The sequence below is a fragment of the Chinchilla lanigera genome, unplaced genomic scaffold, assembly GCF_000276665.1.
Source record: "Chinchilla lanigera isolate Chin_1 unplaced genomic scaffold, ChiLan1.0 scaffold00185, whole genome shotgun sequence".
NCBI lineage: Eukaryota > Metazoa > Chordata > Mammalia > Rodentia > Chinchillidae > Chinchilla > Chinchilla lanigera.
This window is the reverse complement of record NW_004955586.1, coordinates 731,321-756,479: the sequence shown is the minus strand read 5'-3', so window position 1 is coordinate 756,479 and position 25,159 is coordinate 731,321. Positions and strand designations below refer to the sequence as shown.

The 25,159-nt window shown below is 40.8% G+C and overlaps 1 protein-coding gene across 4 annotated transcripts in view; it reads left to right on the top strand.

Moving 5' to 3' along the window:
• Nucleotides 1-25,159, top strand: part of Ppef1 (protein phosphatase, EF-hand calcium binding domain 1) — a 163,814-nt gene that overhangs the window by 4,954 nt on the left and 133,701 nt on the right. Inside the window, exons 1-2 of one of the 4 annotated variants that reach the window (XM_005414441.1) lie at nucleotides 7,562-7,722; nucleotides 14,403-14,489. The gene's annotated coding sequence lies outside the window, so the exon portion shown is untranslated. Of the gene's footprint in view, nucleotides 1-7,561; nucleotides 7,766-14,402; nucleotides 14,490-25,159 lie in introns of those variants that run through there. The other 3 variants (XM_013509901.1, XM_013509900.1, XM_013509899.1) reach the window with 3 other exon arrangements.

Below are 25,159 nucleotides of genomic sequence, written 5' to 3'. Positions count from 1 at the left end.
TCCTCACCTTAACTAGAATAAAAGTTCAAATTTAGTAGCCTCCTACTCTTTAGCTCTCTCATTACATATATTACTCAGCCACCCTTGCCTGCTTGCTGTTCTTCCAATGTGCAGGCCTCACTTGCCTTGGGGCTTTTGCATCTGCTGTCCCCCAGCTTTGCATACTCGTTGTTTTAGATGGGCCCATTGCTGTCCTGTCATATTATGCGAACATTTACCCATGTATCTTCTCTTAATGAGCTCTTTCCTGATTGCCCTGTAGAAAATTTGTTAGCCTTTTCCATTCACCTGAAACTCAGTTGTCCCCCTTTCCTGCTTATTTTTCTCTGCCACAGGTTGTACTAAGTACCTAGATGTTTATCCGTGTGTCGATTGTACATCCCCATCATCCTCGACTGGTCCTAGCCCGAGCTCCATGAAGCATGGATTTGGACTGGCTTGTTGCACTAGTCCACTGAGCCTACACAGTTGGTAGCACACATACTGAGCACTCAGTAAATTTGTCTTGAATAAATTCCTTAGTGTGGGGATGATTTGGATCAGGCCAATCACTTCCAATCAGAGCTAATTCTCGGGCTTTTGCATGAAGTCCTGAGAAGAGACATTTCCTTGTTCATCCTGGACTTGGATGTGACCTGACCCAGAGGCTGGAAGTTCCACTGTCACCTTACCATTGCAAGGTATCACAACCTACCTGTTTAAAGTAAGATTTTTTTTCCCTTTTCCCTTTTTTAAGTGGTGGGGATTGAACTCAGAACCTCGTGCATGCTGAGTATGTACTGTTCACTGAGCTACATCTCCAGGCTGACCCATTAGGATTTTCCTAGCACTGCTGTCTTGCCTTGGCCGCTTGAATGCGGGCAGAAGTGATGCGTATCGCTTACCAGTCAGAGCATAAGCATCACTGTGTTTCACTCCTGCCTTTCCTTTTGCTCTGGGACTGGCAATGTCCCAGACAATTGACCTGAGTCTTAGAGGGAAGATTTCATGTTGCAGAACTGCAACTTCTCAGTGCTGGCTGTGGAATGGAAATGAAAAGCAAACTTTTATTATTGTAAGCTGTCAAAACCTGGGGTTGTTTAGCATAACATCCCCTAAGTTTCTTCCACACTTCCACTAGTTTAAGAAGAGAATGAGTTTACTAAAGTTACTAGGTTCCTCCCAGGATCTCTGAGAAGGCCTTGGGGACTCCAAAGCCAGGAATGACCATGTCCGTATCTCACTGAAGGACGGCACCAACAGACATGTGCTGCTGCCTCCTCTGAGTACAGAGGCAGCAATTTGAATCAGTGACGGAGTCCAGAATCTTTGCTGCTATCTGAGAACTGGACTCCTCTGCCACTAGCCTTGTCAGAAGATGGCTTTCCATGCTCTTCTTCATGTTGCCCTCTTCTGAACAGAAGTCTCTGGCAGAGCTTGGTTTTCTTGCCTGTACTCTTGCTATAAGAGAGCCTGGGAAAGCAGATGTCTTGATTCTACTTTGAAGGGTGTGGGTGGCTAGGAGTCACAGGTGAGGAATTAGCAAAACCTAGGGGAGAGGTTTGGAAGAGAGTGCAAAGCATGAAAAACACCCACTGCCTGCTGGGGGCCCGGGAATGGAGTAAACACCAAGGGATTTAAACTGAGAAATAGAACAGCTGAGTGCTGTCATTCAAGTCCTTGAGCAAGTCATGCCATAAGGGTACCCACTACCCTTTAGGGTTTTTTGTTCTGTTTTTGTTTTTCAGTACTGAGGATTGACCCCATGACCTTCTGCATACCAGGCAAGCACTCTAGCAGTGATATTTTAAAAAAAATTTATTTTGAGACAGGATCTCACTAAGTTGCCCAGGCTGGGCTTGAACTTTCTATCCCCCTGTCTCATCCTCCCAAGAAGCTGGGATTACAAGCATATACCACCACATCTGGCTGACCTTTCAGTTATTTGAGGAATATATTCCCAGTTCTGCTTGGGCCAGCTGGAATGGCTTTACCAACACTTGGAACAGAAAGAGTTGTAACCATCTGTGTGTAAAATGGATAAACATCAGCACAGTGGCTGACAGTTTTTGTTCTCAGTTCCCAGTAAATAAGGACGGGGCTGATGGTCATGGGAATGGCCACTTCTCGTACAATAAGAGTTCCCAGTAGTTATCAAATGGAGCAGAGCATTTGCTTACCTGTGACATAGTAACCAGGATAGGTGCAGTTATTAGAATGGGCAGCATATCCGTGGCAGCTATTGCTAGTTGCATATCCAGTATCCATTATTTCCCTCCGTAATGAAAATAAGGAAAGCAAACACTCGTATAGTGCTTGATATGTATTCCAAGCTCTTTACTTATGCATGGTATCTCATTTAATCCCACAAGAACCCTGTCTTGCTCTCTCATCACTGGGACATAATACCTGACACCTACAACTCTGAAGAGGAAAGGTTCATTTTAGCTCGCAGTTTGTAGAGGTTTCAGGCCATAGTCAGCTGGCTCCAAGGGCAGGGCAGCATGGCAGAGGAGAAAGAGCTCATGGTACTGCTGCAGGAAGCAGAGCGACATAGCAAAGGAGGAGGAGGGAGATAGACCCTTCCAGGCCACGCCCCCAGGGACCCACCTCCTCCAACCAGCTATCGCCTATCAAAAGCCCCACCTCATATGAGCACATGAGGCTTTGGGGGACATTTTAGATATAAACCATAACAAACCCTATGAGAAAGTTACTGTTACTATGTTTGTTTTACAGGTAAGAATACCAACGCACAAAATGATTAGATAACTAAGTCATGCAGGTAGTAAATGATGGAGCTGAGTTTTAAACCCAGGGCACCTGGCTTCACAGACTGTGTTTAATGTCTGCTCTACACTGTCAATTTGTTTGATTTTGCAGTCTGTTCAGCTCGATCTCCTAGGTCCCTTACAACTAGGACAGATTGTGTGACGTAAATCTGGCCAATCAGAGGTATATGATTAGATGGGCTTCCAAAACTCGTTCTTGAAAGGAAATAGACTTCATTGGAATGGCCCCATTTTGACCGTAGTTCTTCACGTTCTGCCCTGAATTTGCATGCGGTACTGGAGGTAGATCAGCCACTTTGTGAATATAAGTTTACAGTTACGAAGAAGAAAGCTATGTGGTTTGGCTGGAAGAAGGAAGGTGCTTGAATTTAATACTTCCAGCTTCTTTGTTATATGTAAAAAATAAAAACCTTATTGTGTAATGCCACTGGTTAGTGGGAGTTTCAGTTACATGAGAGAAAATACAAACCCTACGGATTGAACATTGCCACACTTCTCATCTATAGCTGTTTCCTGTACCATTTTGATAATGTCTTTAATCTGCCCACCAGCTCCTGAAGGATTGCCATGTGTCCTAGTCGATGCCTGCAGTATGTCGAGGAACCACAGTGTTGGGCGGCGTGAGAGGTCTTTGATTTTTTATTTTTAAGGACCTGACATGCCTCCATCTCAAGAAGTTTGAATAACACTAGATAGTCCAAAGGACTAATTTGCTTTAGGATGCTTGTGGAAGAAAATGGGTTGATGTTGTTTTCCCAATGTAGGGTGGTATTGGATTTTAATTAGGGCCTTGTTTCCTCTCTCATAAAGAAATTCAAAAGGGAAGGCAGATGGGAGAGGGGGCAGGGTGATTGAGATGCAAAAGCCTGTCTAATAGTGCAGAAGGCCTCTGTGTGATATTTCTCTCAAGTCCAGCTATCTATGATATTCAAAATCACCCACTATCACATTCAGCAAGATTGGATTTTATAGACAGCCACTCTGGAGAGAAGCACATCTGCTCAAAATACAGTGTTACCTCCAGTTACTAACCTGTCTTGAGGTGCCCCTAATTTCTAAAGTCCCCTTGGGGACTATGTAGCTAAGCACAGAACAGTTGGCTACTCCCCACTTCTGTAGCACCCCACTTAAAAGGCAGCATCTAACAGGGGCAATGGAATATGGTACACCCTCCATTTCCATGACACTCGCTGTTATTTCGATTTCTGTGTGGATTCAATCGTGCACACAATTAGATCCACCTCTCTGCTATTCTCCGTAGTCTGACGGGCAGATTTCAAGAGTGGTGCAGGTATTAAACCAAAACCATCTGTGTACTTCTGTTAGTGATTTTAAGTATTTGGGATCTTTTTGATACAATTAGAGCATAATCTGAGGGCTGTGTACAGTAAAAACACCAAGACCAATTAGTAGGTTAACTCAGAGGCTGTCTGCAGGCTAGCAGTTTCTTTGCTAAATCCTGTTAAAATGCAGTGGGTTCTATTTTGTGCAGAATGAGCAGGCTGCCATGACAACTGTCTGTGAATATTATTTCAATATTAGTCATAGGTTTCTAGCATCTTCCTCAGGGCCCAATGTTCATTCTAAAACCCAGATGCACATCTATTCTTAATGGAATTCTTCTGGACATGTTTACAACAAACAAAAATACTTTTAACTGACTTTTTCTTTTGAAAGAAAAATTTGAACAAATCCACACAATTGCAAATTGGTTGTGGTTTTTATTACTGTTTTTTTTTCTTTTGAAAGGTGATTTGGATGTGAATTTATATTGTGTTTGCTTATAGATTTCATTAAATAGATGCACTAGACCAGGGTTTGAAAAGTTCCCCTCTAGGTGTACATGCCATACATTAAAATGATACATTTTTTTCATTGGACAGTATCAGAAGGAATATTGCAAGTGACAGAAGAATCCACCTGAACTGAGTTAGCAAAATGAATTTCAAACAAATCTAGTTTGAAAATTCCCAAAGTCAGATTTGAACAAAATCCAGCTCCATTTTTCTGCCCTCCTCTTGGTCTTCCTTTCTCCCTGCATCAACTTCACCCTCCAGATGAGCTCTCCTCATGCTGACAGTGTTGCTCGGAGCACCACACATGAGGAAGATGAGTCTTAGCCCAGCGCTCTTTCCACGAGCCCTGAGGTTCTCACACACTGCTTGTTCTTAGCTCTGTGCCCACTCGAAGGCTCTCTGGCCAAGGAGAAAAGAAAGTGCTAACCCTCCTAGGCCAGAGTTAAGTGTCCACTCCTGATCACTGTTTGGGAGGCAGGTTCTGCGATTTAGCTTTAAGTCAAGCAGTGCCCACACTTAAGAGTGAGAGTGATACCAATTTCATGCAAAAACACATGCCTGAGAATCAGGAGACCACTGATTTCAAACAGGAAAATTAAAAGTTCTATTAGAGGGAGGTTAAGGGAATATCTTCTAGCCACTTGGTCAGCAAACAGAATACTGGCCTGACAACAGCTAACATTTATTGAATACTATTGAGACAGGAGATTAGGAGGTGACCACACAGCTGGGGAAGTGAGTGTGACCCATCAGTTACAGAGATCCAGGACATATGGGCCCAAACCCTGTACCTGTGCCAATCAGAGGATGCTATCTTCAATTCTTCTGGCAAAAGATCAAGCGAGTTTTTGATAGGTTGGCCTAGATCTGACGTCACAATGGGGGCTATAAAAGACAATGGCCATTAAGCTCATGGCCACTGGCTGGGAGCCTTTTCACGGGCCTTCTCTGCACTGTGCAGACCATATTTTTTTCCTACTTTTAATCTCCTTAATAATGTACTGTTAGTGCATGTAAAGCCTCACTACTTCATTTCCTGTCCAATTCTTTGTTCAGAACAGGAGCCTGGAAAGGAGTTCTGGGGAGAGCACAGCAGTCCAGTGCCCCGCTAACACTATGAGCCAGGCACCATACAAACCACTTCATAAGTATATTGGTTAGAGAGTATGTTTGGCTGTGTATAATAATGAAACAGCAGGAGTTTAACACAGAAGAGTTGGTATTTTTTTTATCCTGTATGATAGGAAGCCAGGAAATAAGCAGCTTCATCTATCATCCAGGTCTCAGCCTTGCCCTTCCATCTTTCTGCATTATCATTCTCAATGTTAAGGCCTTCTTCCTAATACTCACAAAATGGCTGCTCCTCCTCTTGGCATTGTGCGCTGGTTCCAGGCTGAATGGGGGAATGACAAAGAGGAAAAGGCTGAGCATATTACCTCCTAGAACAAAATTGAGGTTTTATTGGTAAGCGAAGAAGGAAGGTTGGATATTGGTTAGGCCACTATGAGCGTCTGCCACAGTATATATATATATATATATATATATATTAACTCATTTATTCCTCACATCAACCCAGTCTAGTTGGTGCTATTACTATATGCCGGTTTTATAGGTGAAGAGGTAGGCATGGAGAGGTTATGTAAATTATGCACACGGCTGTTAAGTACTGGAGCTAGAATCTGAATTCAAAGCTGACTCTGGAACCTAGTTCTTTATGCTGCTAGATACACTCTGAAGCATAGGCCGGATCATGTTACTCTAAAACACGTGTCCTATTGGGAAATGCAGGCCTCTCCTGGTAACTGTAGCTAATATTTGCTTAGCACTTTAAAGTTTGTGAAGACATGTCACTTAAATCATTCTCTTTAAATATTATTATCCCTATTTTTAAAATAAGGAAACTGAGGCTTGGAGGAGTTATGTAAGTTGCCGAAGGTCACCCGTTGTAAGTGGGAGAAGTGAAATCTTGTTGGAATTATAAGAACTTTATGTCTGCCTCCCTTGAAGAAAAGCTTCCTACTCTTCCATGCACAAAGGATGTCATTTAAATTTTTTTTTAGATGACAATATTTTGTTCTGTGCTCTATATTAACATCATGACCTTTTCAGGAGAAACCAGAGAAATTCTGGCTCTCTCACCAACTTATTTTTGCAGTGTTCTTTTTGCGCAGCCACACCAGCAGGGACGTGGCATGTCAGCAGGAGTGTGTTCCATAGTAAGTACTAGAGACTTAAAAGGCAGGTAATTTTATACCACGTAATATAAAACCCAGAGCTTCCATCAGAAAATTAAAGTGTTCATTACAAACAGCACTTATTGACCTATTGACGGGAGAGAGTGCATTAAACATGTAGAAGTTTCTCGTCATTAGTTATATCAAGTTAATTTGTCTTTTCTTTTTGTAAACTGGACTTTTTACTGAGTAAGAATAATAGTCCTCCTCACTGAGTAAATTAGTGAAGCGTCACTGCACTACTAGTAGTTCAATTTGTTTATGACTGTTATTTTTCTTATTCTTTCCAAATATTTGAAATCTTTAGCTTATACCTTTGCTTTATACATGTATTGCAACATTGATACTACTCGAGTGCAGTTTGATTTGAAAAGTCCTGAAAGAAGCTGGTGCTGGCGTGGGGGTTGTAGCTCAGTTGTAGGGCTTCACTGTAAGCCCTTAGTTGTCTAAGGCAGTAGTAGAAAGGGCTTTGTAAAAAAAGCCATGGATCTTTCGCTGGTCATGTTCTAGCTAATAGTTTTGACATTTTTCTAAGGAGCAAACTGTTCTTTATGTTCCGTGTTCATGAACACAAACATTACTGACAGGAAAGCTATGGTGGCCAAAAGAAAGCTTGAAAAACCTAGAATCTGCCTTTCAATAAGCAAGAAGTGCTTCTCCTGCCCACATTCCAGGGGCAGCTGCTGTTACAGTTGCATCCCCATACTCAGGGGTTACCAAGACAACCTATAAAGGACTGTTCTAGAATGTAGCTCTGAAAGGTCCCAGATGAAGAAACTTCTTGAAGTAAGACCTCCACACGTTACTATGGATGGTGTCCTGAGCCTTCAGATCAGGCTGAAATATCCAGCAACCAGCCAAGTAGACATCTAAGAATCTGTTTTCTCTCAGCAGTGACAAACCTAAGACCTAGAAAGAAGGGTAAGGAACACTTCATAGACCAAATACAGTGAGTGAACTATGGGTAGGTATGCTGCCACATGACTGAAAGTTAAATGTTAGCTTACTTTCTCTGTTATTTGGCTCAACTCTCGTGGACTTTATGTTTTATGTATGAAGTTGAGCATACTTTAATATAACTAGATTTACACAAAAGAATGGGATCACTTGGGTGTAATGAAAGAGTACTGACCACTAAGCCACAAAGCTGTGACAATGGAGAGGATAGGCCTCTCCCACTTCTCTAGGCCTGGTTTTTCTCTGTTATAAAACAGATCTCTGAGGCGTTTTCTGAACAAGTTTGAATTATACTTATAAGTATAATTTGAATTATAATTCACTGTGGTGGTGAACCTGCAGTATGTGTACCAGCAGGCTGTTTTTATAATTGAAAACTGTAAAAGGCTCACCGTTGCTGGACTAGAGTATCTTTTTTTTTTTTTTCTGAAGATTGAACCCAGGGAATGCTGAGCTACATCCTCAGTGTACCTCCTCACCTCCTTTTAACATTTTTGAAACAGGTCTTACTAAACTGCCCAAGCTGGCCTTGAACTTGTGATCCCCTTGTGTAAGTCTCCCAAGTAGCTGGGATTACAGGTGTGCACCACCACCACCTGGCTGGAGTAGAGTATTTTAGTCCATCACAGGTTTGCCTGTGACAGGGGTCTGGACCAAGAACTGCATGATATGCCTAGATCAGTTTTGCCCAATGTCCAGTGAGAGGGAGTTGCATCAATATACAGTACATTCTTTGTGTATATACAGTACATCTTTGTCATGGAATGGCAGACTATAGCTCCTGAAGAAGGAAACTAGGAAGAAATAAATTACTATTGCTCTGCTATTTAGTTATATGCTAGATGTCAGGCTGAGATACATACAAAATTTAAGAGCTTATAAGATAAAGTAACAGATTGTGGCAATACTTAAAAAATATCACAGTTCTCTAAATAAGGAGCATTTCTGATAAGCCTACTTGGAGTTCATGCAAAACACCCATAGACTTTGAAAATCTGAATTGTACATTGCCAGGATAAGTTAATTCTGTGTGGAATTATAAGTAAAGATAGATGTGGATTACATGGTAATATGAGCCTCCCTTTGTTTACAGATACTCCCTCTCCTCAGCCTCTTGCTTTCCAGATTGCTTCTTGTTAGTCTCCTTATTTGTGCCTTCCTCTTATTCTCTTTAATATCCCTGTTCCCAAGCGTTCTGCGTCTGCACCTATAGTCTTCTTACCCTACAAGGTCTCCCTGCCGTTTTATCTTCTCTAATCACTTCAGCTATTATTGGTAGCCTGACGACTGCCTTAATCTGACTCGCCAGATCTGATTTATTTCCTGGGCTCAAAATCCAGGCTTCTACAGCTATGAGGCATTTCAACAGTGATGTATTATAGGCATTCAAATTTAGCACACCCAGAACTGAACTTATTTTTCTCTGCCATAAGCATTCTTGTCCCTCTTTGTGTGGGACTCTTATACACTCTAATACCCTACTGCAATTAATGGCATTACCTCCTAGATTGTAAATTACAAAAAGACAGGGACCATGTCTGCTCTGGCCATCATTGTATCCCTGGCACCTAGCAAAGTGCCTGGCACATGGTAGACACCTAGTAAGTGCTGATGAATAAATGAGGACTCCCTCTTTTCTCCCAAGTTAGAAACCTTGAAATCTTTCTTATCCTTTTGTCTCCCTCATTCTCTATACCTACTCGGAGGCTGGTAGGGTTTGTTACATAAAACTCTTATGCTTAATCCCTCCCTCCTCTCTGTCCTCACTGCTGTAGCTTTAATTTGGCCCTTACTATCTCTGTCTCTCTCTAGGATAATTGTAGGAGCCTCACTGTTGGTCTTCCTATTACTGGCTTTTCCCCAGTTCACTACCAGCTGACCTCCACAGCAATCTTCCCACAGCTTGTATCTAATCAGATTACCCTCGGGCTCCCCTTGACTTAAACAGGGTTCACAATCTGGCAGCCTCACACTGAATCAATGCAGTGTATACAGTATTTTGAGGAAATGAGAATGATTGTATTTTGTTCGTGCTAAGATGCACATTTTTTCAAATGTTAGCATCTCCAATGGGAGATGTGTTTTAAAACTGACAGAATGTCACTGTTTGATTGGCAGTGGTTTTCTTTCTTGCTCGGTACCTAAAGTAGTGATGTACCCTATAATTGATGGCATGTTAAGTTTGCTGAAATATACTTATGCAAATATTTTAAGCTAGAAAGATCATAAAGTATGTTTAGCTTCTCTTGAAAAATTGCACCAGGCAACACTGGGCCGAGATCTCCGGATAGATGCCTGAGATGGAGTTAGCAGTAAGTAGCAGCTGCCTCATATAGACAAAAACCCTCTGCATCTCCCATAGTTGCTACCCAGACCGCGTTATTCATTTCTGTTATCTGCCTCAGCCCATTAAGCATTGATGTTCACAGTTGGCGCCTCCCTTCCTAGGTTAATGTCTCCAGCTCTACTTAATACCCCGTCTGTCCCCCCATCTCAGGAAACATTACTCAAATATAAAATGTTCCCATGTTCCCCGAGATGCTTTCCCTCACCTTTTATGCCCTCTGAAATATTGCTTGGCTTTCCCAGGCAGAACTAATTTCTTTCTGGACTCCAGTAGTATGTGGGCATACCTCTGTGCCTACACCTCTTCTCTTGCAATTATTTGTGTGTGTGTGCCGGTGTCTTTTATCACACTGGGACGCTGTCAGAGGAATGCATCTTACTTTATTCATCATGGTCTCCTTCCTCCTAGGTGGAATATACTTAGCAAGTATCTGTTGGGTGAAGAACGGGTGGGATGTACCTTCTGCTTGGGGTGTATCTCTGCGTTTCACATTTTCCCCAGGGACAGAAAACTAAGAGAAGCCAGAGGGAAGGACAGGTGTTTTCCTCAGTGCTCTAAGTTTACAGCAGAGGATGCTGCTTCTGACCATGATTTGGAAAGGACCTTGGCAGTCAGGTCAGCCTAGGGGGACTAATATCTACAGACCCGAGGGCACTAAGCCAGAGCCAGCTCTATGAAAATTTTTCTAAAAATATATTTTAAAATTAGCATACAGTTGACTTTTTTTTTTACAATTGACTTTTATTATAGTACTGTTCTGTGAATTCTAACAGATTAGTGTAAATACCACCATAATCAGAATAACAGAACACCACCCCCTAAAATTTTCTCCTGCCAACCATTGTAGTACTCCTCCTCTTCCTCCTCAGTTCTCTATGACTGCAGTTTCATCTTTTTGATAATGTCATATAAATGTTTACCAGTGGTGGTAAACTTACGGCGTGCATGCTATAGCTGGCTGTTTGTTGTCATTAAAAGCTCTAAATGTTCTCCATTATTGGTAACCATGACTTCTTTCACTCAGTATAATGCTTCTGAAATTCATCCAGGTTATGTGTATCAACGGTTCATTCCTTTTTATTGCTAAGTATGTTCTGTTGTGTGGATGTCCCACAGTTTATTGTATCCATTCACCCACTGAAAGACATTTGGGCTGTTTTCTGTATTTATCATATGAGATTGTTGTGTGAGTAGAGAATTTCATTTCTTTAGAGTAACTACCCCAGAGTAAGATTGCTGTCATATGATAAGTAAATGTACAATTTTATAAGAAAGTACCAAATTCTTTTTTAAAGTGGTTGTACCACTTTGCATTCCTACCAGCAGGGTATTAGAGTTCTACTTGCTCCTTATTCTATCAGCACTAGGTTTTGTTTTAGCATTTTATTTATTTTAGTTTTTTTGGGTACTGGGAATTGAACATTGGACATTCGCACTGAACTACATTCACCTGGCCCCCAGATAGAGTCTCCCTAAGTTGCCCAGATGGGAGTTGAATTTGCAATTCTCCTGCCTCAGCCTCTCAAGTGTTGGGATTATAGGCATGTGCCATCATGCCCGGATTATTTTAGTATTTTTTTAAATTTAACTGTACTAATAGTTGAATAGTGGGATCTCACTGTGCTTTTAATTTCAATTTTTTGCTTCCTTGAATTTAATTTGAGGGAACTGAAAGGAAAGAAAAGGTAAACTCACTGCCAGTTCAGTGGTACTTTGAATTTTGATGTTTTCTTAATCTACCTTGTACATTATTTATTTTTCAGAGTCTCTGTGTTACTTATTTATTGCTCTTGTAACAGATGAACAAAATTTTAGCAGCTTTGAACAGCACATATTTATAATCTAGTTTCTACTATTGGGCAGCAATCCAGGCATGGCTTACCTGGGCCCTGTCCTCCAAGATCTGTCATGAGCTGGTACAGCCAGGGGTTGGCTGGGCGGCAGCGATCTGCAGGCTTGACTGAGGAGGGATCCACTTCCAAGATCGTGTGATGGTTGAAACCATTCAGTCTTTCAGTTTGTTTGACTGAAGACCTTACTCAGCTCTTTGTTGGCTTTTGGACAGAGACTTCTCCTTGGCCTTTCCTGGTGAGCCCCTCCAACATGGCAGCTTACTTCATTGAAAGTATGCAAGCTGTGAAGGCAATAATGATCAGAAGGTTATAATATCTTACAATCTAGTCATAGGAGTGACATCCCAACATCACTGCCATATTCTGTTGATTAAAAGCCAGTCAGTAGGTCCAGCCCATGCTCAAAGGGAGGGGTCACAAAGGGTGTGAACTGACCAGGAGGTGGGGATCACTGTAGGAGACTGTGTCTTGCAGTCTGTCTGCTCTGAGCCTCAAGTAGCTTCTTCATGGATTCCGGACAGGTTTATAGCTTCATTCCATGGGAAGCACAGGGTTATGTGGTAGAATGTTCTTAGCCTATCTTACCTATACTGAAGCCCCCTGGGAAGCTGTGTGTGTGTGTACATGCATGTGTGTACGTGTGTGTGTGTGTGTGTGTGTGTGTGTGTGGTGTTGGAGATAGAATCTAGGGCCTTATACATACTAGGCAAGCACTGTACTACTGAGTTATATCCCAAGACTTTCTTTGAATTTTTTGGATCATGAGCACCTCACAGTAAAACTTTTTTGAGAATGTACCTTTGATGCAGGAATATTCGTTTATGTACAGCTAAAAATACTGAATCCATATTGCTTTTTTGCTGTCCAACAGATTTCTGTACATCTGCTAGGGGGGCAGGTAACCCAGTGTTGGGGACTGCTAAGAGGAAGTGGTTGGGTATGGTTGGTTTGCCATTGACCCGAGCACCAGAAAGGCAGCTGAGAGTTGCCAGAGCTGGAAGGCCAGCCCTGTTTGAGCTTCTCTGCTGTGGTGCTATGGGGCATTGAGGTGCCAGGGGCCATGGGCAAACATATCCCTTAGATACCTCCCACCAAGAAGATCTGTGCAGATTGCTGTTTTGCAGTCTACTCCCCAATCCAGCGGCTGTGCTGTTTTACCATACTCCTCAGGGTGTGTCATGATCAATAATAGGAGCTTCCCATTAGAAGTACTTTGGCTTGGCTGGTATCAGGAAGCTTATGAAAAGGAGAGCTTTCACTGGGTGCGGTGGCACTCGCCTGTAATCCCAGCACTCGGGAGGCTGAGGCAGGAGGGTTGTTGCGAGTTTGAGGCCAGCTTGGGCTACAAAGTGAGCTCAAGGCCAGCCTGAATTGCATAGTGAGACCTTGTCTCAAAAAGACAAAAAAAAAAAAAAAAAAAAAAAAGGAAAAGGAGAGCTTTGCCTGGAATTCCCTCTCCCTCCCTTGTGAGGTAGCCAGCCTTCTCTCTTCCTCTGTCTCTGCATAGTTTGTCACTACCACAGACTAACCAAGTGTCCTGATTTGAATTCCCTCAATAGCAGAGCCCGAGGCAAGCATTTAACAAGAAATTGACTTGGAAGGTGAGGGCAAGCCATTGGGGAGTGGGGAAGTGAGGAAGGAAAGAGATGCAGTGAAGAAAGGTAGGTTCAGCCAGCAGAGGTGGACACCCAGCCAGTTTTCCATTTTGTCAGGCACCTGCCTGCTCAAAGGCTAACTGCAACATTACGAGGAATGCAGATGCTTCTGATTTTTCGTTTCCCTCTCCGCTTTCCCATTCTTGTTAAGTACTGTGGACTACACATGCTTACGAGAACATCCTCTTCTTTTGCCATCTCTTTGCTTTGGGCTCATGTCTGTTCAGTCATCAGATTTGTGTGGTACTTTGAGAGCCTTCTGTCGTCCCCATTTCTAGGATAAAGGTCTTTCTCTGTGTCCTGTAGTGTCCTCCAGGTAGACACTAGAGAGTCTGTCATATCATATCATATCAATCATATCATCACTTTCATTTATTCTTGTAATAGATACTGCTTATTTGCCTGGCACTGTTATAGGTACCCAGAGCTTATAATCCAATTGGGGTGACTAATTTAATTTGTGATTTTATTGCAATTTCTTATTTACCTGTGTGTTCGCCTCACCCAGTCATGTACATTTTGTTCACTGTTTGTGTCCCCGCAGTGCAGCTCAGTGGACATTTGTCGAATGGAATGGAAGAGCACAAGGCATCTTAGTCAATCTGGCATTGCCTTGGCCTTTCCCAGGGGGAAACTGATCTCTCACCTTTCCAGTGGTTGTTTTCATATGCAGATGTGCTCACTGAGAGAGCATATGACCCCCTTGACTGTTAGGAGAACGAATCTGTTAACGAGTGAGTTTACCACTGTTTGCATGACTTTGCCTATTCTTTTTTTTTTTTTTTTCAGACTGGGAGAACACATTTCTGCTCAACTACAGGAAAGCCAGAGAACATCTGAGAAGAGGCTAAAATCTGAATTTTGCAAACAAACAAGGTACTGATCCAGGCAATATAGTGTAATGATTCTAAGAAGGGGTTCTAGTGTCAGAGTGCCAAGGTTCAGATCCCAGCTCTGCCTTTCATTTGACATTTCACACTGGGCTGTGTAAGTAGGGATAATAATAGTATAGTGTATACCTCATAGGGTGGTGTGTGGGTTAGATAAGATGAACACATGTGAAATTAATAAGTACGAGAACATGGTAAGTACTCAATAGATGTGTCGTTATTATGATTTATTCACATATATCAGTGTTTGTTCATTTAGCAATGGAGACTGGCGATTGGATTCCTTGTGGTGCTTGAAGTAACATCTCAGTGTTCTTTGTACAACAAAGAGGTGAAGTTGTTCATTTAAGGCAAATTATAAGTTTTAAATTATATCAAGAGCACAGCCAATATAATTCATTATCCAGAGGCTGGCCACTAAAATACCCACCTAGATCTTGAGCTCTTTCCTTCCTTTCCCTTCTTTCTGTGATTAACAGAATATTTGGTGAGTACTTTTTATGTGTCCAGTGCTGAGGACGCCAAGAGGAGTGGAATGGATTCTCCCCTTTAGGATTTGGTGTGTGGAAAGGCAAATTACAGCAAGCTTTGGGAAGCTCTATAATTGGACACACATGTGGCTTTGAGAGCCAGGAGACAGGCTGACTAATTCCCCTTTGGTGATTCAGGAAAGGCTTGACACAGAAGAGGTGACACTTGAACAACTGTATCTCGACATAGCCATTATATTTAATTGCTGTGGATTGAACAGGCATTTGGCTGGAAAAGCCATATAACCACACTGTCCACTATTTTAGGAGGAGCCTGGGTAATTATGCTATCATTTACAATGTGTGCGGCAGCTTCATCAGATCCTTGTCTTTATGTCTCTGCCATGGAAACCTGTATGGTTGTATTGCCTCATAATGAGGCCCGCTGCTAATATTTAATATGCTAATAAAGTACAGAAGCCCAGAGTTCCCTTTCCAGCTATTTTTAAAGGGACTTCATTCGATTAGATAGCAAACTAGGTAACCATTTTGCTAGCTCTCTTGTGGCTGTCAATTGCCGAGAGGGATAGGGGTAAAGAGCAGCTTGGGTGGGGTTACGAAATGGTTATGGCTAGAGTCCTGTAAATTCTGGCTGGTGAAGCCTAAAGATAGTATGCTTGAGAACACACATGCTGTGTCACCAGCTGGGAAGAGTTCAGGCGGAAAATGGCTGGTGGTGTAGCCATACTCAGCGTGGGCTCTGGGAACAAGACCATCCCTGGACCACGTTGAAAAATAGCCAAATCCTGGCCCTTGGCATCCATTACTGACATGGGCACTTCGAGTTTGCCCTGGTGTGTTCCTCCTCTTCCTCCTGAAGCTCAAGTCAACATTATCTTCCTTCTTGCTCATGAAGGGATGTGAATCTTCCTCTCACAGTTAGGCTCTCCAATGAGAAGTTTGTTGAGTGCCTAGGGGAGTCCAAAGTCACGTGGATTCATTTTTGACACTGTGATCAGTAGACGTGCCCTTAAGTCCAGGTCTTTCTAGTCCTAAGGAAGAATGCTTTGCTTTCTTACTTCTCCTAATTGCACCTACATCACCAAACTGTTTGCTAAAACTCTTCTTCTGTTAGCCCCAATAACTGCTTTTCTGCCCTTTGTTTACTAAATGCCTCTTTTCTACTTTGTACGGATGTGGATGATTTCTGCAAACAGCAGCCTGAGCAGAGTGTGGTCCTCTTGGAAGCAGTCATGTGACTGCTGAGATTGCAGCCCATTACTTGAGCACATCTCTTTATCTTCAGGCCAGGAATAGAGAGGAAGGTTGGGTCAGAGAACTGCAGCTCTGAGGGCTGTGGCTCTGGCAGAAGGGCAAAGCAGGCAGAAAGGCAAAGCAGCCAGGTACTGTTCTAGCTGTTTCTTTCTCTGTGTGTATTTATTTAAACAGAAGCTCTCCCTGCAGAGATGTGAGGTAGGTGTGTGCGTGTGTGTGTGAGTTAGGGGTGCTCCAGAGAGAGCTGCGATTATAACTCTTTTCTTTCAGACCTCCACATTCCTTTATAAAGAAGGCTTTTTCTCATCTTTGTTTCTCTTAAGACATCTGCAGTGAGAAAAACCTCTGCATTTGGCCAAGCAAAAGATACAGGTAATGTGTTTGTCCTTAGGCACTCTGGGCGTGCTGAACTCTGTTAGAACCATAGCTCATGTGGCAACAGAAGAGAGAGTGGGAACTCCTTGGTGTATATTTATTGTTTAGCAATGTCTCAGAATATTTTTTTCTTAGAGATGCTGATTGTAAGTCAGTTGTCATCATTTTAAAAGAAAAGGAGTACGGGTGACTGCAAACTGAAGGGCTATGGCCTGTTTGAAATTAAATTGATATTTTGAAAACCACTGTGGTCACTTGGGTGAGAACTAAGGAAATGAAGGACAGGCTTCTTTGAGAAATCCTTCTAGGCAGGGGATCCTTTGTGCGGTAGTGCCCAAACCCCACCATACAATTTCGTATTTAGAAATCTTCCTGTAGTTCCTTTAGCTTAGAGGACCACAATCTTTCAGTGAGCATTTTGTTCTTTAAAAATTAAACAGAGCAAGTCTTTAGTTCCACCGCTCATCAGCTAGCCCAGGGAGTATAATATTTAATATCTGAGCCTCAGTTTCTTCATCTGTAATGCGGACGTGATGGTGCTACCTTGAAAATTTGCTATGGAGATTTATTGGAATAGTAGAAATATAAAGCATCTACTGTGCTGGGTGCATAGTAGTCCCTTAACAAACAGTAGTGATTTTCGCTGTAATTGTTAGCTCTGAAAACTTATGCCATTTAGAAACCTGTTTAACTTTACCACTTCCAAATTTCTCTGATAGTGGAATCCTTTTTTGCTTTATTCTTAGAATCGTAAAGCCACATAGACAATCATGTGTTGGAACACTTGACACCAAACCAATACACTCTTTATTGCAATCATGTCTGTTGTACCAACAGACATCTTCCAGTTGGTATAGTTTTCTTCCTTTTCCATCTTTTCATCTGATGAGACCCAAGGAGGATCACTAGCTAAGTCTTACTCATTTACAAATAAGACTCTTTTCATTCATTTAAGACTCCAGGCACAAGCAATGCTGCAGTGTTCCGTAGGAATAGGGGGGATGGGAGTGCCCTCTCTGGTGCAGTTTTCCAGAGATTCCTCTACTCTATCCTATGCCCTTTAATTTCATTTAGGTCACAGATATCAAGCAATAAAATCACTATTTCAAGGAACGTCAAAGAGAAGGCAGAGGGTGGACCTAACAATGTGTCTGTCCTCCGTGTTAGTGCCTGCAGTCCAAGGTAGAAGAATTAACTACTCATGGGCAAGGTGGCTGAGCCAAGGTGTGGGAGTAGGATAAAGATTCACTTTGAAATCAAATAATGCGAAGAATGAATAAAAACAACTTGGGGAAGCTGGGCTAGCACTTGGAGAGTACTCCACCAGGGGAGGTTAGGCTGGCTCCAGGGGCCATCTTTTGTTCTTTCCTGGTGTTTTCAGCTTTGGAAATGAAAGTGGTTAGGATGAAAAGAACTGAAGCACATCAAAGAGTTCCACCCTCTGGTCCCCCCTATCCCACACATTCACAGTAAAAACCTTTTAGTGGAAGCCTTTCTTTTTGCACATGGTATGCGAGAGCCAGTGATGAGTCATTATTTCATATTTATGCTTTAAAACCATCCTTGCTGTGTATCAGAAGGAACCGCAGCACTGGGCAAGTTACAAGGTTTTGTTTTGTTTTTGTCTTTGTTAAGATCCAGCCTAGTGGTTCATGCGTATGACAGAACATCCAGGGGCCCTAGCAATCCCTGCAGAAGCCCCCACCTCTCCAGCCTGAGAACCTCCTTAGGCCCCAGGGATTCACTGCTTCAAAGAATCTGTTAGTAGGTCTGATGCTTTGTTAGCCCTCCAGATGCTGAGAGAGGGTGGGAATGGAAGAAGCTTAGGTTTTACCAAGTAGTGGAAATCTCCAAACCATCTTTATCAGCTTTCTAGTTGGTCAGAGGCTCCCTCAGACACCACATATGCTATTCACAAATCCATTTCCCGCTCTGCTCAGGTTTGGGGTGGGCAACATGCGGGCATGGTAAGTACCACCTCACCTTAATCAGTCCATGTTTTGGTGAGAACTAAAAAGAACTGACTCTTTCTCTTTGTCTCTCTTTTTCTAAACTGTTGCCTGAGAGGGAAAAACAGTTTAGAAATAACATAACTAATAATATAAAAATTGTAATGGACAATTATTTTTCTAATAGACAACCTAAGAATTCTAGAACTATTATCACTTCTTTGCACCATGACCTTTAAAAAGTCATTTAATCATTATCCATTTTTTGATTTAATAAAAAGCTTTTGTATAATCAAATACCACATATCTCTGCACAAAAATGGTACACTAATGACTTTTAGCAATTAATTTTTTAAAAGATTCTGGCTTAGAAATATTCATTCCTTTATTCACTCATCCATTCAGCATTTATCAAACACATGCTATGTGGAAGGCATTGTATAGGTGCCAGAGATTCAGGGGTTTTAAAAAGAAAATTACACATAGAGCTAACATTCTAACAGAAATATACTCAAGTTTGATGTTTTCTTAGTTTCTAGTGAGCCTCTCTCTCTGTCTCTCTCTGTCTCCCTCGGAATGGAACCCAGCTTGTTCAAACTAGGCAACTGCTCTACCACTGAGCTATAGCCCCAACCTTCCTAGTGACTCTTGTATATGGAATTTTATTTGCTGTGTAATGAATTAATTGGTGGCTGAGATCCAAATTCTTTTGGAGAGACATTGCTTTCATTTATTTTTCTGGAAAAAAGTCAAGATTAAAATACATCACTTCTTGTCCAGACAGTGTTTATTTGCCTATTTGATTCCTAACTCTTATGATTCACACAAAGGGCAGAAAAAATAGCATACAAATGGAGCCTGTATTAGTAACTTCCCCACTGCTGCGATAAAACACCTGACACCTGCAATTTAAAGGCAGAGAGGCTTATTTTATGTCATAGTTTTAGTGGGTTCAGTCCATGGTTGGCTGGCTCTGAGGCAAAAATGGCATTGTGTAAGGACATGGCAGAGTACAGCTGTTCACCCCATGGTAGGAAGAAAACAGAAATATAAGGAAAGAGCCAGGGACAAGAATACACCCTTCTGCATTACACCCCCAATGACTCACCTCCAGCAGGCCCCGCTTCCCAATAGCATCAATAATCCATCCACCAATGAATGTACTAACCATGATTCAGTCAACTTCCAAAAGCCCCATTTCTGAACATATGAGGCATTTGGGGGACATTTTAGATCTAAACCATAACATTATGTCCCTGCCCTCCTCAAGCCATATTCATCTCATTATACAAAGTGCATTTAGTCTACCTCTAAGAGTCACCAAAGTCTTAATAGCTTCAGCATTGCTGAAAAGTCCAAGTAAAATCTCCCCTGAGACACAGGGTAACCTCTTTGCTGTGAGTGCCTGTAAAAATAAAAAAAGAAGTTAAAAATTTCCAATACATATTGACACAGGGTAAACAGCCTCATTCAAAAAGTGAGGAATAGCGGGATGGAAAGGAATCAGAAAACAGAAACACAGAAAACTGGCAGGGCAAACATTAAGTCTTGTAATTCCATGTCCAGCACTCAGGAAAAGTTGTGGTGAGATTTGAACTCCAAAGGATTTGGGCATCCCTACTTCTCTGGTCTTGCTGGTTTCAGCTCACATGGTTTCTCTCTTGAGCTAGCTCTAATCTCTGCCTGCAGCTTTCCTTGACATACATTCCATATTCCTAGCATCTCCAAATTCCTGGGGTCTCTACAGCATCTCCAACTTCACTCTCACAGTTTCACACATTTCTCCCTCAGGGCCACATTGCCTGGCATCCAAGGCTTTCCTTCGAAATCTCAGTGGAAACCTTCATGACCCCATAACTGTATACTGCATGAAAAAGCATTACTATGTGGGTGATACCAAGATCTGCTGCCAGCTTGAGCAGTAACCATGCCCCCTTGGGCCATGGCTGCAGAGGCCTCTGAGTGTCTAGATGGCTGAATTCAGGGGAACAGTTTTTCAGGTGGTCATGAAGGAATAGGATACTTTGGGAGTCTCTTCAAAGAAGTTAACCCTTTTACACCCTTGAAGCTGTAATGGATGGGTCTGCCCATTTCTTAAGATACTTTCAAGGCATCTTTCCTATTGTTGTAATTCAAAGTACTTGTTTTTTTTTTAAATTTTAAAGAGAATAATAAATGAGAAATAGACAAACAAAAAATAGAACAATAGCAGCATAATAGTGTCACAAACAAAAACAAATCAAAGCAAGAACATTTAAAGTGATAGAGGGTTTCAAGACAAAATAATATGAATCAACAGTGGTTGTTAAATTACATATTGCTATCCTCAACTACGTTGCTCAGATTACCAGATGTAAGAATGGAAGATTGCTCAAACCACTTAAAGAAAATAAGAAAATAATTATTTGATCAAACATTAGAGATAATACAGAGTTTCACTAGACAAGATGGTAGGAATTCATCATTATAATTCCACTGCACATTGTTACCTTGAAATCACTTGCTCAGATTACCAGACATAAGCATGCAAAATTGATCAGAACATAAAAATTGTGAGCATTAACTGTTCATTTAATATACCATCAGACATCAGCAATACAGTTACTGCAGCTATTCATATATATATTTATATTTTACCTTCCTTCTTTCCTTTTTCTTCTTTCCCTCATCCCAGTCATTCCTTCCTTTGAGCAATTTCTTTCCCTTTTCTATCATCTGTTGTGTGTTTTGAGTTTTATCTAGTCTTTCAGATTCCTACACCAAAGAGACAATATGATATTTACTCATCTGGGTCCAATTTATTTCACTTATGAGTATGGTCTCTAGTTGCATCCATTTACCTACAAAAGCCTCTAGTTTATCTTTTTTTATAGCTGAGTAATACTCCATTGTATAAAAATACCATATCTTTTATATCCATTCCTCAGTGGATGGGCATCTGGGTTGTTTCCAAGATTTAGCTATAACAAATTGTGCTGCTATAAACATGGGTGCACATATATTGCTGTGGAATGATGTCTTTAATTCTTCTGGAAAAATACCCAGAAGGGGAATAGCTGGGTTAAATGGGACTTCCAATCCTAGTTTTGTGAGGAATCTCCAAATTGATTTCCACCATGGTTTCACCAATCTACACTCCCTCCAGCAGTGGAATAGGGTTCCTTTCTCCCCACAGACTCTCCAGCATTTGTTAATGGTTGATTTCTTAATGATAGCCATTCTTTCTGGGGTGAGACGGAATCTCAGTGTTGTTTTAATTGGCATTTCTCAAATGACTAATGATGCTGAACATTTTTTATGTATTTATTCACTATTATTATCTCTTTATTAGAGAAGTCTGTATTCCTCTCAGATGCCCATTTCTGGATGGGGTCTTTGAATTTGGGGGGCCTGACGTTATTAAATTCTTTATATGTCCTAGATAGAAGTCCTTTGTCTGAGGGGCAGTTGGCTAAAATTTTTTCCAATTTGTGGGTTTTCTTTTTACTCTATTGATGATTTCTTTGGATGTGCAAAAATTTTTCAGTAAGATGAGATCACAGTTGTTGATTCTTTGAAGTATTTCTGGTGCAGTTTGGTTTTTGTTCTTGAACTCTGTCTACCCTAAGGTCTTCAAGAGTTTTACCTACTTTTTCTTCCAATAGATTTACTGTTTCTGTTTTAATATTTAGATCTTTGATCCATTTTGACTTTAATTTAGTGCATAGTGAAAGACACGGGTCTAGTTTTAGTCTTCGGCATGTGGAAAACCAGTTTTTCCAGCACCATTTATTAAAGAGGCTATCTTCCTTCCAGAGAACATGTTTGGCCCCTTTGTCAAAGATAAGGTGACTGAGTGTGTTTGTAGCTGTGTCTTTATCTTCTAATCTGTTCCATTGATCTTTAGGTCTGTTTTTGTGCCAGTACCATGCTGATTTTATCACAGTAGCTTTGTAATATAATTTCAAGTCAGGAATTGTGATGTCTCCTGTCTTTCCTTTGTTTCCCAGGATTGCTTTCCCTATTCTAGGCCTCTCCTAGTTCCAGATGAACGTTAGGAATATTTTCTCTAGATCTGTGAGGTATACTAATGGTATTTTAATTGGGATGGCATTGAATCTGTACAGCAATTTTGGTAGTATGGCCATTTTCACAATGTTGGTTCTTCCTATCCATGAGCAAGGAATATCTTTCCATTTTCTGGTATCCTCTTTGATCTCTTTCTTCAGAGCACTATAATTTTTACTGTATAGATCATGTACTTCTTTTGTTAGATTGATTCCTAAATATTTCATCTTTTTAGATGCTATTGTGAAAGGTGTGGTTTCCCTAATTTCTCTCTGTCTGTTTGTTGCTTGTGAACAGGAATGCTATTGATTTTTGAGTGTTAATTTTGTATCCAGCTATGCTACTGAATTTGGTTATTAAATTAAATTTGGTTATTAAATGAGCCTTTTGGTGGAGTTTTTGTGGTCTTGTATGTAGAGTGTCATGTCATCTGCGAATAATGACAATTTCACTTCTTCCTTTCCTATCCTTATTCCTTTTATTTCTCTCTCTTGTCTAATTGCTCTGGCTAATATTTCCAGAGCTATATTGTATAGGAGTGGTGACAGTGGACATCCTTGTCTTGTTCCTGATTTTGAAGTGAAAGCTTTCAATTTTTGACTGTTTAGTATGATGGTATCCGTTGGTTTATCAGAGATGACTTTGATCAGCTTGAGGTAAAGTCCATCTATTCCTATTTTCTGTAGGGTTTTCATCACGAATGAGTGTTGGACTTTATCACAGGCTTTTTTTTACACCAATGGAGATGACCATGTGATTTTTGTCTTTGACTCTATGGACATGGTATATTACATTAATTGATTTGCATATATTGAACCATCCCTGCATTCCTGGAATGAATCCAACTTGTTTCTGGTATATAATCTTCTTAATGATTTGTTGTATTCTGTTTGCTAGTATTTAATTGAGAATTTTTGCATCTATATTTGTTAGGGAGATTGGCCTGTAGTTCTCTTTCTTGCTTGGGTCTTTCTCTGGTCTTTGTATCAGGATAATACTTGCTTCCAGAAATGAGTTGGGGAGAATTCTTCCCTTTAATTTCATTAAAGAGTTTGAGAAGAATTGGTGTTAAATCTTCCCTAAATTGCTTGTAGAATCCAGCTGTGAATCCATCACAACCTGGGATTTTCTTCATTGGCTAGTTTTTTATTACATTCTCAATTTCACTGGCTGATACTGACTTATTCAGGATTTTTATATCTTCTTCATTCAGCTTTAGTAATTCATATGTATCTAGAAATCTGTCCATTTCCTCTGTGTTTTCTATCCTATCAGAGTAAAAATTTTTGAATTAGGTATTGATGATCTAATTTTCTCAGGATCTGTAGTGATTCCACCCCTTTTATTCCTTATTGCATGTATTTCAGTTTTTTCTTTCTTTTTTTTGGATAAGGTTGGCCAGGCATTTATCTATTTTATTTATTCTTTCAAAGAATCACCTTCTCAATTCACTAAATCTATGTATTGTTTTTTTAGTCTCCATTGTGTTAATTTCTGCCCTGAGCTTTAAATTTCCTGTCTTCTTTGTGCTTTGGGTTTGACTTGCTCTTCTTTTTCTAGGAGATTGAGGTGCAGCATACAATTGTTTATTTGTGCTCATCTGTTTTCCTGAGGTGGGAATTTACTGCTATAAATTTCTGTCTGAAGACTGCTTTCATTGCATCCCACAGGTTCCTGTAGGTTGTATGTATGTTTTCATTTGATTGTAAATAGTATTTAATTTTTTCTTTGATTTCATCTGTGACCCATTGGTTGTTCAGTAGGGTGTTATTTAATTTCCATGTGTTTATGGATTTTTTGTGACCTCTTTTGTCATTAATTTCCAATTCCATTGAACTATGGTCCGATAGTATGCATGGGATTATTTCAGCTGCTTTGCATTTACTTAAGCATGTTCTGTGTACTAGCATATAGTCTGTTTTAGAGAACGTCCCATGTGCAGCTGAAAAGAATGTGTATTGCGATGCTGTTGGATGGAACACTCAGTAAAGGTCTACTAAGTCCATTTGTTTTCAAGTTTGGTTAAGTTCTGTTATTTCTCTGATGATTTTTTGTCTAGTTGATCTATCTTTTTGTTACAATGATGTGTTAAAGCCCCCTGTTATGATTGTGTTGCTGCTTATTTCATTTTTCATGTCTGTCAAAACTTGTCTTATATAGTGGAGTGCTCATGTGTTTGGTGCATAGATGTTTCTGATTGTTATCTCTTCCTCTTGATGTTTTCCCCTCATAAGTAGGTAGTGACCTTCTTTGTCTCTTTTGATTGTTCTTGGTTTGATGTTCACATTATCTGCAAACAGAATAGTGACACCCCTTTTTTTCTGAGTTCCTATTGCATGGAGTATTGTTTTCCAACCTTTAATTTTCAGTCTTTGAATTTCCTTTTGAGTTAAATGTGTTTCTTGTATACAGAATATAGTTGGACTTTGTTTCCTGATCCACTCTGCTAGTCTGCTTCTTTTGGTTGGTACATTGAGACCATTTACATTGATGGTTATACCTGGTATGTACTGGCTTATCTTTGTCATGCTATTTTCCTG